This window comes from Ovis canadensis, chromosome 26, assembly GCF_042477335.2.
Source record: "Ovis canadensis isolate MfBH-ARS-UI-01 breed Bighorn chromosome 26, ARS-UI_OviCan_v2, whole genome shotgun sequence".
Classification (NCBI taxonomy): domain Eukaryota; kingdom Metazoa; phylum Chordata; class Mammalia; order Artiodactyla; family Bovidae; genus Ovis; species Ovis canadensis.
In genome coordinates this window covers 51,701,793-51,714,654 of record NC_091270.1, presented here as the reverse complement: position 1 = coordinate 51,714,654, position 12,862 = coordinate 51,701,793, and the positions used below count along the sequence as shown (strand labels likewise).

At 47.3% G+C, this 12,862-nt stretch overlaps 1 non-coding gene across 1 annotated transcript; it reads left to right on the top strand.

Moving 5' to 3' along the window:
* The first annotated feature begins 1,950 nt into the window (after positions 1-1,950).
* On the top strand, positions 1,951-2,085 carry LOC138431185 (small nucleolar RNA SNORA70). The gene has a single exon (XR_011253586.1). It is a non-coding gene; the product is annotated as a small nucleolar RNA SNORA70 (small nucleolar RNA).
* The last annotated feature ends 10,777 nt before the right edge of the window (positions 2,086-12,862 follow it).

Here is a 12,862-nt window from a genome sequence, read left to right as displayed (position 1 = left end):
GCCTCCTCCCTAGGCTGAATGGTCCAGCTCTTTCAGACGTTCTTCCTGGCCTCACACACTGTCCTGGGATGCCTTTGAAGGACGCTCTAGGGGAAACCATGGCTTCTGTGGCCCTGTTTGTAGGTTAAGGTCCTGAGTAGGCTGAGGGTGCAGGTGAGGTTGGCGCAGATAGGGGTGAGGTGAGGATGGAAGGGAAGGAGCCCCAGGCCAGCTGAGCTCCGGTCCCCGGGAGTCAGTGGTCCTGAGGATTCCATACTGTGGGATGCGGTGGGGACCATGTGGGGGTGCAGGAGGAGCTGGAGGACTTCCTTCCCTTCTCTGAAGCCCCCTCTTCTTCCCCCAGCCCCCATCCTCCTTTCTCTCTTCCTCTCTCTTTCAAATCTCCTTCTTTACTTCTTTCCTTTATTTCTGTAAATCTTCTGTGTTGGGCAAGCTCTTGAATTGGGGGAAACAAATCAAGTTTAAACTCCTTAAAAACTAGCCAGACTTTCAACTATTGGGAGCAGTGATTACTTCCTTCTGGGAAAAAAAAAAAGAAAAAAAGAATTGCTAGCACCAGTCACCTGGAAGAGAATTTTGGCTGCCTTGGGCAGGATTTACACCCGGCAGGTTATCAGCACCATTGATAGTGATTCCTCCTTTCCTGGAGATGAAGGACACAGAAGGAGAGGGAGAGACAACTTTCAGGAGTTGATACGTATGCCCTGCAGGTGGAGAATTCCACGCACTGAGCTTGACTTGACTTGCTTGACTGGGATGGACAGGCAGGGGAGAGGGGTGGAGGGGAGCTGCTCTGAAGATGGGTCTTTTTCCTATGGTCCACGTGCGAGCCATGAGGACCTGTTCCAGGTTGCCTCCAAGGGGACATTTTGATGTTGCGTGGTGCCCAAAGAAGGGAGCCCAAGCTGAAAGCAGAGCAGTCTGAGGGTGGAGAGTGGGGTCCACATTTGAGTGGTTCCCTTTGAAGGACCCCAGTTTGGGGAATCTCCAGAGGACCCCTGGGATCCCCATCGGAGGGTCAGCTTTCACTAACTGCTAGGCTGGAGAGCAGGAGAGCTTGCCCTCAGATGAAACTGTTCTCCGGCTCAACTCTTCTCCCTGATTCCATCCCCTCCAAACCTGGCAGGACTCAAAATCCCAGCCAGTGAATTGCGACGAGGGAGTCATGAGCCGAGAAGGACAGCAGAAGGGGCTTCACCTCCCAGAGCCTGGCTGCCCACTAGCCAGAGGAGGCCCCTTCCTCAGGAGCCCCCAACCCGCCCTCTCCCTGGGTTCTGGTCATCCGTCAGTCCCTGGACCCTTCCCAGAGCCACAGGAGGAGGCATGTAACTCAGATATATCCAAAAGACTTTTTTTTTCTGCCAGGAACTGGCATTTTCATTTAGACATCAGGACTAGAAGTCAGCTGGAGATGGCTCATTATGGTGTCTGCAACACCATGGAAACCCTGTGCAGTGCCGTCTCTGGAAATTCTCCAAATACACCCTTGGGTCTATCCCTCTGATTGCCCCACTGGTCAGATGCTTTTCTCTTCAGTCCAACGACTTCTCTTGGTTCAGGTTGTTAACACAGACCTTTAAGGCTTACAATTGAATTCTGAGAAATGGCTCCATCACCGTGATATCTTCACCAGTTTCCTTTTGTGTCTTTTCTGCATCGCTTGCATTCTTTGGATATCAAAGAGAGCTTTGCAAAGGCTCCAGAGACAGGCAGGCAGCCCCCTTGACCAGGAGCACACATGGCAACCAGAGCTCCGGGGCTGGAAGAGACCTGAGAGGCCGTCCTGTCCTCCCCCCATTCTACAGGAGAGGAGACTGAGGCCCCGCGCTGCGGGCTTGCGTGTTTCCGAGCAGCGCCCGTGGCTAATCCTGGGCACTGTCCTGTGTACCAAGCGAAAGAACCTCAGTCTGTGCCAGAAGGTGTACGCGGCGTTAAGACCTTCCAAGGAGTTTACGGCCAATGAAGCCCTGCTGTGCTCTTTTCCTCGTGGGGGCCCAGTGTGCAATGGCTGCAGAGAGCAGCCTCCTTGGCAGTGCGTGCATCCCGTTGCCTGCACGGCTGGCCCGAAGGGACCTGGAGACAGCCCTGCCTGGTGGGCATCCATGACTGGCACGCTGTCCCCAGTCCAGGCTCCATTCAGGTGTGTGTGGTGCCTCTGAAAAGCCTCAGGGCAGAGGCCAGGGTCCACACTGGCCAAGTCCTAATGTCCATCCACACCAGGCTGTAGAACAAAGAACATGTGACTGAGGCCCCCTGCACGGCCAAGTTCAAGTTCCCTGGCCGCCAGAAGATCCACACCTCCAAGAGGTGGGGGTTTACAAGGTCGAATGAGGATGAATTTGAAAACAGGGTGGCTGAAAAGCAGCTCATTCCAGATGGATGTGGGGTCAGATACATCCCTAATGACGCTCCCCTGGACAAATGACCCGTCCTGGACTCGTGAGAGCCTTGGCGCTATCCCCTCCTTACTCATGCCCACCAATGAATCCTACTTTCCTGTTGAAGAAAGAAAAAAAAAAGACTTCCCAAGGTGAAAACAGGGTTTTCTACTTTCTTTCTGACCCACATCCACATGAAAATACTGAAGAGGCTTGTATTAGGACCAGGAAGAAAGATGTTTCCTTTCTGTTTATCTTCCCCGCAGAGCTACTGATGTCAGAGACAGAAAGTGAAGGACAAGGAGGCAAGGGGTCACTTTAATGCGACAGGCTCAGAAAGCCCATCCACAGATTCTCCCTCCAGAAATCAAAACAATATTGTAAAGCGATTATCTTTCAATCAAAAATAAATAAAATTAAAAAAAATTTCCCTCCAATCTCCGTGCTTGAAAAGCATAGGAAGGTAATTAGACTTTACAAGGCCGTGACTGTCCTCCAAACCCAGCCTGCCTCCGCAGTCCTCCTCCCTGGCTGGATACTACCCTTGATTTATCTGTGTGTTCAGTTCAGTTCAGTTCAGTTGCTCAGTCGTGTCTGACTCTTTGCGACCCCATGAATCGCAGCACGCCTGGCCTCCCTGTCCATCACCAACTCCCGGAGTTCACTCAGACTCTGTGTTAAGAATGCATTTTTAGGGAGATTTTCATGGCCAGGTTGTTTTTTTTTTTTTTTTGTCTTTACTGAATTTGTTACAATATCTCTTCTGTTTTATGTTTTTTTTTTTTAAAAATTTAGTCAGGAGGCATGTGGGATCACCTGGAGTCTTAGCTCCCTGACCAGGGATTGAACTTGCACCCCCTGCATTGGAAGCCGATGTCTTAACCACTGGATCACCAAGGGGAGGTCCCCTCGTGGCCAGTTTATGAGGACTGTGTCTTTGGAGGCAGCATGGCTGGGAGCAAGTTTAGACCATTTGCTTTTAGATGTGAGGAGAAAGGAAGATGAAGTACATTTAAAACATGTGGCTTACAACCAGCTGAGCCTTGAACTGCCCAGGGTGAGGGGGCAGAAGCACTCTTTCCATCCAAAGGGAGGGGCGTCCGTCAAGGAAGAAACAGCCTCTGTTTGAGAAGAGGCCCAGCTCAAGTTTCAGACGCTGGCGTGCGTTTCCTGTCTGTAATGCAAGTTTCAAGCTCTTGGTGTGTGCTTTTGCACTCCGAAATAAACAGAGCACCTGGGTTTCATCAGTCAGATGGTAACAGAATCAGGCTCCCAGGTCGCCCGCACGTCCCCACCCCCAGGTAAGGGCATAGCCGTGAGCCAACCAGGAGAGTCCAGACAATCCGGTTCTTTGTGGACTGACTCCGAATAAACAGCCTGTAGCTGACGTGGGCCCAGGGGTCTCTTTGCAGCTCTCATGGCCATTTCTCTAGAGCTTCGCGTGACCTTGGAGTGCCCGGGGACTGAGTTGGGATTTGTAGTACTTGTGGCCCAGAAGGTTGGCTCAAAGCTCCCGTTGGCCAGCGGAGAGTGTTCCGAGATCCACATCTGACCCTCGAACTGAAAACATTTTGGCACTTTCTTTGGGTTGAAAATAGTGGCAGGAAGAATTTGTTTTTTCCCGAATGAAGACGTTTGCTTTTGGATGTCTGCTTCTTTGTGCAAGGGCTGAAAGGAGGTCACAGCCTCTGCTCATCACAGGACCGGCTGCTGGGGCAGCCAGGCTGGGCTCTGGGTGCGCGATGCTGCAGACACGGTGCTCAGAAGGTGGGGAGGTCAACGCTGCCAGGGATTCCCACGGTGAACCTCATAAATACTTGGCAATAAGGCAGCTAATAAGCACCTGGAAAGAGGCTCAGGGGCGACCAGGAGCCGGTGGATTTGCTGAGACGTTGAAACGGACTCAGCTGCTCCCTGTTCTGGAACGGGCCTTATGGGGTCCAGTGGGTCATGAGTGTCTGGATTGGTCCGCTGGGAGCAGGATGTCCCACCAGGGCGCTCTCTTTGTCTCCCTGTGGGAGAGATGCAGACACAGAAGGAGACGATGAGTGTACCCAACGATGGGTCGGAAGACCCTGGGTGGCCACGGCCGTCGCTGGCCAAACACCCGGCAGAGTTGTCCTCAACGCCGCCCCCTCCTCCTGCTTTATGAGTTGCTTTGGAGCAATCGTTGATTTTCTTTTAGTCTCAATTTGACAAAGCAAATCTATTTATCATTTTGATTTTCTGTTTTAAACAAGTAATTACAATTATACAGCAAAGTGATTCAGTTATACATATGTATATATGTGAATGTACATATATACATATTCTTTTTATATGCTTTTCTATTATGGTTTATTACAAGATATTGAATATAGTGGGCTTCCCTGGTGGTTCAGTGGTAAAGAATCTGCCTGTCAATGCAGGAGACCTGGGTTCAATCCCTGGGTCGGGAAGATCCCTTGGAGGAGGCAATGGCAAACCACTCCAGTATTCTTGCCTGAAGAACTCCATGGACAGAGGGGCCTGGCAGGCTATAGTCCATGGGGTCACAGTGAGTTGGACATGACTGAGACTTATGACTGAGTCGGACTAAACAACAACAACAAAACTGGATTCAGGAGGAACCAAAGGAGCAGAAAAGGGAATAAAGAAATAAAGGGGCATGTATGTAAAATCATAGCATAAGGAGGGGTGAGGCTGGCTATCTCATATTCTGTAACAGACAAGGGTCGCATTCCAAGAAATCTAAGGCTGGCCTTCATGATACCACAGGAGCTTGGAGGGAGGCCTTCAGGAAAATATCTGCCTTCGTTTTTCTAATGTTTCCTGATGGCTGGGACTTCTTTTATTACCCCAAATTGCTTCTGAAGCTGAGCTGAAGGCAAGATAATACAGCAAAGGTGAAAAATGACCTCGTCAGGTGAGAGCGATGAACCTGGGTAGACACAGAGGCGCTGGGTGTGTGTGTGTGTGTGTAATGCTGACCCTTGGTCCAGAGACCAGCTTCAAAGGCACAGTGGCATGCAGTGACACGGCTGAACAGGTTTCCTGTGAGGAACAGGAGAATAACCCCCTTGGGTCAAACCCCTTGATGACTTCCCATGACCCCAGGGGTCAAGTCCAAGGCCTTAATGTGCATTGGAAGACCCTGTACCCTCACCTGTGACACTCACCCCGTCATTCTATGTGGCTCAGACATACTGGACTCCACTTGGCTTTAAATACAGATGATATCTCTCTCCTCAGGAATCGCCCCACACAGGCCTCCAATGAAGCCTCTCTTCACTGTTCACGCACAATGTAATGAGCTTTCATACATGTCAGCCCCTGTGGTAAGTGCCCGAGTCACCAGGGTAAACAAACAAACAAGCAAACAAAAAGGTCCCCTGCCTGCCTTCATTGTGTAAGAGGCAATCAGACCTGAATCACACACCGAATGATGTGAGGCAGCCGCGTACAGTGCAGAGATCCAGACAAAGAGGATGTGGTATACTTCAGGGCTTCCCTGGTGGTTCAGGAGTAAAGCATCTGCCCGCAAAGCAGGAGACACAGGAGATGTGGGTTCGATCTTTGGGTCGGGAAGATCTCCGGGAGGAGGACATGGCAACCTGCTCCAGTATTCTTGCCTGGAAAATTCCATGGACAGAGGCGCCTGGCACGCTACAGTCCAAAGGGTCGCAAAGAGTTGGATACAACTGAGCAACTGAGCACACACACACACTTACAGGGAACAGTGTGTGCAAAGGCCCTGTAGTGGTGGTGGGGGGGCATGGCTTATTTCAGGAACTGCACAAGGGCTCGCATGGCTGGAGTGCAAACACCATGGGGTAGACGGGATGCGGTGAGGGATGTCCCTGCTTTCTCGTTTTGGTGCCATGCGTGCACAGCTGTTCTAGAGGCTAGAACTAGAAAGCTTAGCTAGAGTCAACACTTTTCCTCAACAAGCACTAATCGGGCAGTTCTACTGTGTCGAGCAGTGTGCAGAGATGCATAAGGCTGACGTGGTCGGTGACCTCGTGGGGGGCCACACAGACAAATAACCGAGTGGTACCACCCAGGAGAGCGCCTGCATTGAGTGTGATCCTGGAGCCCGTGGGAGGCAACTGAGCCAGACCTGGGAGGACGTGATGACTGGCTGATTTGGAAGCATGGCAGGGAACTTGCCCAGTAAACGGTCAGGAGGAACATTCCATTCAGACTGAATACCACTGGGTGTGTCTATGGAGCCCAGAGCACCCGGGAACATGCGTGAACGCATCTCTCTTGTTAGGGATATTTCACTCCTGAGAAAGTTTAAGAAGCTCTGGAGACAACTTAGGCTTTGACAAGTGGGCTGGCCTCCTAGCTCCGCCACTTCTGAGCCACCTGACAGGAGCCTGGGCCTCGTCTGTCAAATGGTGAGACGCTGGCGTGTCGAGTTGTCCTCACAAACCAGTGAGGCAAGAGACTGGTGCTGGATAAAGATCAGTCACTGCCTCGTTTCCTTGAAACACCTGCCTTTACTTCAATGTCCCTGAGGTCTGTCTTGGCGTGGGTAGAGGGAATCAGGGAAGAGACTGGGATGACAGTGTTTTGAGATGAACTGTTTGGCTGAGGATCTCAATTTCATTATGAAATGTGATGCGAGATGGTTGGACGGCATCACCGACGTGATGGAGATGAGTTTGAGCAAGCTCGGGGAGATGGTGAAGGACAGGGAAGCCTGGCATCCTGTAGTCCATGGGGTCACAGAGAGCTGGACACAACTAAGCGACTGAACAACAGCAACAACAATGTGGGAAAACACTGATCTTTCATGCCAGAGCAAGGGAGTTAAAACACAGAGCAGGGATCCCCCCAGGAGCTGTTGCCTGGGAAAGCATGCTAAGTGGCCTTTCTTCTTTCTGCTGTCCCCCTGGTATCCTCCAAGTCGGGCTTACTTATTTTAACCCTCAACTTGCTCTGGCTTCTTTGGAGGAACTGCAGCCGCAGAGGAAGAGACGTGGAAAGACTCCCCACCCTGTAGACAATGCTGCTGCTCTCCCAACCCAGGGCTGGAACCCAGGTCTCCCGCATCACAGCCAGAATCTGTACCGCTGAGCCACCGGGGAAGCCTTCCTAGCATTTTGAAGCATTCTCCTTCTGTGTGTTGTCCGACCATTTCTTTCACTTTATCAAAGAAAGTAACAGATAAGTGATTTTCAGTTGGTAAAAAAAGTGAAAAATCATGTATAGGGTTTTCTATTACAAGAGTAACACACCAACTGATAAAGCTTCTGTCAACTCCTATGGAGAATTTACAATGACAGAGTCCGTTTGTTTTCTGGTTTATTTATTTATTTGATTGTCTTAACTCTTTTTTTAAAATATACATTTCAAGTTATTTTTGTTCATATTATGTACGCTCTTTTGGATAAGCAAGTCACTTTTAAAAATTTTTACTGCCGATTGCTCATACCAAGTCAATCACATTCATTAATTAGCTCAACAATTCCCATGGAAGTTCCATTATTTGAGGAAGGCCAATCTTCACTGCAACATCAGAAGAACAAACTTTTCATGAAAAAGTAATAAACACAATTCTTTCAAGCAATCACTGGTCCTGACATTTACGCTCATCTGGAAAAATAAGGATATTGTTTCCTTCGGGGAGGAGACCAGATAGGAGACTTTCTTCCTGAGGTGCTGCAGATTCGCTGTCCCTTAAGAACAATAAGGACAGCTTTGCCTGAATTGCTTGGGAATGCTTCTCTCTCAGGAAGAGTGACGCTGGCAGGTACAGAGTTAGCCTAGAGGGTGCTCACATCCTGAATTTCCTTTGTTGGCCATCTTTACAAGTTACTCCTACTGCTCAGCCTTGGAGTGCTCCTCTAGAAAATGAGAGGCTGGATCCGATGACAAGGACGATGATAACCCATACCCAGCCTCACTGGGCCTTCATCACCCTCTGATGTCGGGGGAGCGGTTTGCGCCTCATTGTTCAGATGAAGCAACTGGCTTGAGAACTAAAAAATCACATGACCTGCAAGTGGTATAACCAGGCCTATTGACTCCAAGTGTGAATTCTATTCCAACAGGACCTTTTAAAAATACGCCATTACTTATCAAGGCTCTCATTACCTCCTTGCCAGGACAAAGCAAGAGTTAAAACGTGCGTGGATAAAAAAGAATGAAATAATGCCATTTGCTACAACGCGGATAGATGTAGTGATTGTCGTACTAAGTAAAGTAAGTCGGAAAGAAAAAGACAAATACCATATGGTATCACTTATATGTGGAATCTAAAATATGACACCAAAGAATATATCTATGAAACAGGAACAGACTCACGGACATAGAAAACGGACTTACGGTTGCCAAGGGGGAGAAGGTTAGGGGGACAGATTTGGGATTAGCAGATGCAAGCTATTATGTAGAGAATGGATAAATAAGGTCCTGCTGTGTAGCACAGCAGCTATATTTAATATATTGTGATAAACTGCAATGAAAAAGAACATAGATAGATAGATAGATAGATAACTGAGTCATTTTGCTGTACATTAGAAATTAATATGACATTGGAAATCAACTATACTTCAATAAAATAAACTTTTTTTAAAAAACGAGTCTATTTATATGAGTAGGTAAAGGCTGACTGACTTCCATAATAAAATATTAGAAATCTACCCTGCATTCTTGAGGGGAAAATATGAATTCTCTAATGTTGGGTGCAGAATTATATGTCTATTTGGTCTAGCTTGTTCACTGAGTTTTATAAGCCTTCTAAATCCCTGATGATATATATATATATGTATTTTTTTGTCTTTTGGATCATTCAAATATAAAAAAGAGTTCTTTTTATCAAGAAAAATATACCAATATGATGGTGGACTTACTTTTTCTCCTTGAAGATTGACTTTTGTAATCACTTTAAGTATTTTGAGTCTATTTTTAAACCTATAGTCTGAAAATAGCATCTATCTTAGTCTCTATGGATGCTACCAAAAATACCATAGACTGGGTGGCTTATAAACAACAGAAATCTATTTCTTACTGTTCTGGAGGCTCGAAGTCCAAGATCAAGATGCCAGCAGATTTGCTGTCTGGTGAGAAATATCAATAACCTCAGATATGCAGATGACACCACCCTTATGGCCGGCAGAAAGCAAAGAATCAAAGAGCCTCTTGATGAAAGTGAAAGAGGAGAGTGAAAAAGTTGCCTTGAAACTCAACATTCAGAAAACGAAGATTATGGCATCTGGTCCCATCACTTCATGGCAAATAGACAGGGATACAATGGAAACAGAGGCAGACTTTATTTTTTTGGGTTCCAAAGTCACTGCAGTTGGTGATTGCAGCCATGATATTAAAGGATGCTTGCTCCTTGGAAGAAAAGTTATGATCAACCTAGACAGCATATTAAAAAGCAGAGACATTACTTTGCCAACAAAGGTCCATCTAGTCAAAGCTATGGTTTTTCCAGTAGTCATATATGGATGTGAGAGTTGAACTATAAAAAAAGCTGAGCACCAAAGAATTGATGTTTTTGAACTGTGGTGTTGGAGAAAACTCTTGAGAGTCCCTTGGACTGCAAGGAGATCCAACCAGTCCATCCTAAAGGAAATTAGTCCTGAATATTCATTGGAAGGACTGATGCTGAAGCTGAAACTCCAATACTTTGGCCACCTGATGTGAAGAACTGACTCACTGGAAAAGACCCTGATGCTGGGAAAGACTGAAGGCAGGAGGAGAAGGGAATGACAGAGGATGAGATGGTTGGATGGCATCACCGACTCGATGGACATGAGTGTGAGCAAGCTCCAGGAGTTAGTGACGGACAGGGAGGCCTGACGTGCTGCAGTCCTTGGGGTTGCAAAGAGTCGGACATGACTGAGCAACTGAATTGAACTGAACTGTGGGCCTATTTCCTGGCTCATAGACGGCTGTCTTCTTGCAGCGTCCTCTCATAGCAGAAGAGATGAGGGAGCTCTCTGGGTCTCTTTTATAACCATTCCATTCATGAGGGCTCCATCCTCATGACCTAATCACCTCCTCAAGACTCCACCTCCAAATACCATCACATTGGAGATTTGGTTTCAACATACAAATATGGGGGGATGGGGAAGGTTCTGAAGATTCCAGGAGAAACTATTCTATTTCCCTGCCTTGCTGATTTTTGGAGGCTATCCACAGTACTTAGCTTCTGGTCTCCTCCTCTGTCTACAAAATTGGCCGTGTCCCAACATCAAAAATCTACAAACAATAAATGCTGGAGAGGATGTGGAGAAAGGGAATGTTGGTGGGAAGGTAAGTTGGTACAGCCACTATGTGGTTCATTATGGAGAACAGTATGGAAGTTCCTCAAAAAACTAGAAATAGAGCTACCGTATAAACCAGAAATCCCACTACTGTATATCTGGAGAAAACCATGACTGAAAAAGGATCCATGCACCCCAGTGTTCACTGCAGCACTGTTTACAATAGTCATGGAAGTGACCTAAATGTCCAGCGGCAGAGGGATGGATAAGGAAGACGTGGTACCTATACACAGTGGCATGTTCCTCAGCCATAAAAGGCATGGAATTGTGCCCTTTGCAGAGACGTTGATAGACCTACAGACTGCCATGCAGAGTGAGGTAAGTCAGAAAGGGAAACACAGATACTGCATAATATTGCTAATATGTGGAAGCTAGAAAAATGGTACAAACTTATTAGCAAAGCAGAAATAGAGAACAGACATGGATAGCAAGTGGGGCAGGATGAATTGGAGGCTGGGATGGACACATACACACTACTATATAGATAACTAGGGAAAATCTATTGTCCAGCGCAGGACATTTTTCTACTCAATGCTCTGTGGTGATCTGAATCAGATGGAAATCTAAGAAAGAAGAGATATATGTATCTGTATCACACTCACTTTGTTGTACAGCAGAAACTGACAATACTCTAAGCAACTATACTCCAGTAAAGATTTGTTAAAGATGTCAACCTTGCCACACTCTCTGACCTTCCGCAGTCGCATCTCCCTCTCTGATGACAACCGGGAAAGGTTCTCACCCTTTCAGGACTTGTATAACTAACTACACAGGCATCAGGAAGACCCCAATCCTCTCCCCGCCGTCTCCAGATCTTGACCTTATTCACATCTGCAGTGTCCCTTTACCACCTAAGGCAACACAGTCACAGGTCCTGAGAACGAGGACGCAGACATCCGGAGGCCTGTGATCCTGTCTACCACGTTGACCGAGCCCCACCTGGTGATAGTTTAGGGATTTCTTGGGCATCGACAGAAAGGCACTAAATCTTCACTTTATAAAATAAAATGCATTTGACTTTTGGAGAAAGATCTAATTTTTAAAATCCTCGTGTTTCTTTCACAATGCAGTCGTACCTTCTTCACTCATCAGAATGACAAAAAGTGTTTAAAAAAAATGTTATTACCTGTAGAGATGATTTGCATTCACAGTGCATAATGACATCATCCAAGGCAGGCCTTGGTTGAAACTGGCTCCTGCCTGGAAGGTTCAGACTTGCCTTTTGTCAGTGCCAAGGGATGAGCTGGCCCTGAGAGGCTGAGTCAAGGTAATTAATTAATTAGGTAATTAATGAAATTGGACTTCAGATGGAGCACACCTAGTTAATTACACTCCACAGTTGGTGGCATGCTCCCAGCAGTGGTCTTGTAGGGCTCCTCGCTCACTTTGTTTCATTAATTTTCTCCGCTCATTTCTCATCCCTATTCCCATCCCCTCTCCCACATACACCTAATCTGATGTGTTTGATATGCAAGCCTGTATGTGCGTGTGTGTGTGTGTGTGTGTGTGTGTTCTTAGGAGCACACCCCCAAGGCAGGGATTTCCTACCTGCCACTATATGCATTTCTGATGTGAGACTCACTGCCAGATGGTGCCTCTGGGCGGCTGTCCCGGTTCTCGCGTGCAAGAGCCTTGTCTGACTTCGACTACTCTGAGACGTGTGAGCTAGTGTCTTCCTTTAATTTGCCTTTTTTTCTTTTTTTTTTTTTTTCGCTTACTGGGGAAATGGAACATCTTGCTTACTTGTTAGTCAACAGAAGTGAAGGCTTATCAGCTGTCAGGAGTAAATTCAATACTTACTGTCTCTTCTTGTATCTGGAGGAGATGCAGCTTCCAGGGACCTTACTTAAAGGTCTCTTGGCTACTGTGGGAGTATCTTCTGAATCATGGTCCTGCTAAGTGTCTCCTCAACCTTCACAGTCCTCAAGTTCAGGGCTAGTTTTCTTCTTTCACAAATTATTTCCTACGTTGAATTTCTTGGGACATTACGGCTCAGGGTACAGTTTTGATGCGGACATTCCATTTGATAGATTTTGGGATGTTGTCTTTCCTTTTCCCACCAAGCCCATCCAAGACACCCAGGCACACACACACTGTCCTTCCTGCCCACCTGCTCCACACTTAACCCCAAGGTGTTTCGCTCTGCCTGCTTCCTTGCTGCCTCTCCCATTGGGTTAATGGGTCACAGCGCTGGATGCATATTAAAGCTAACTGGAGAGATCA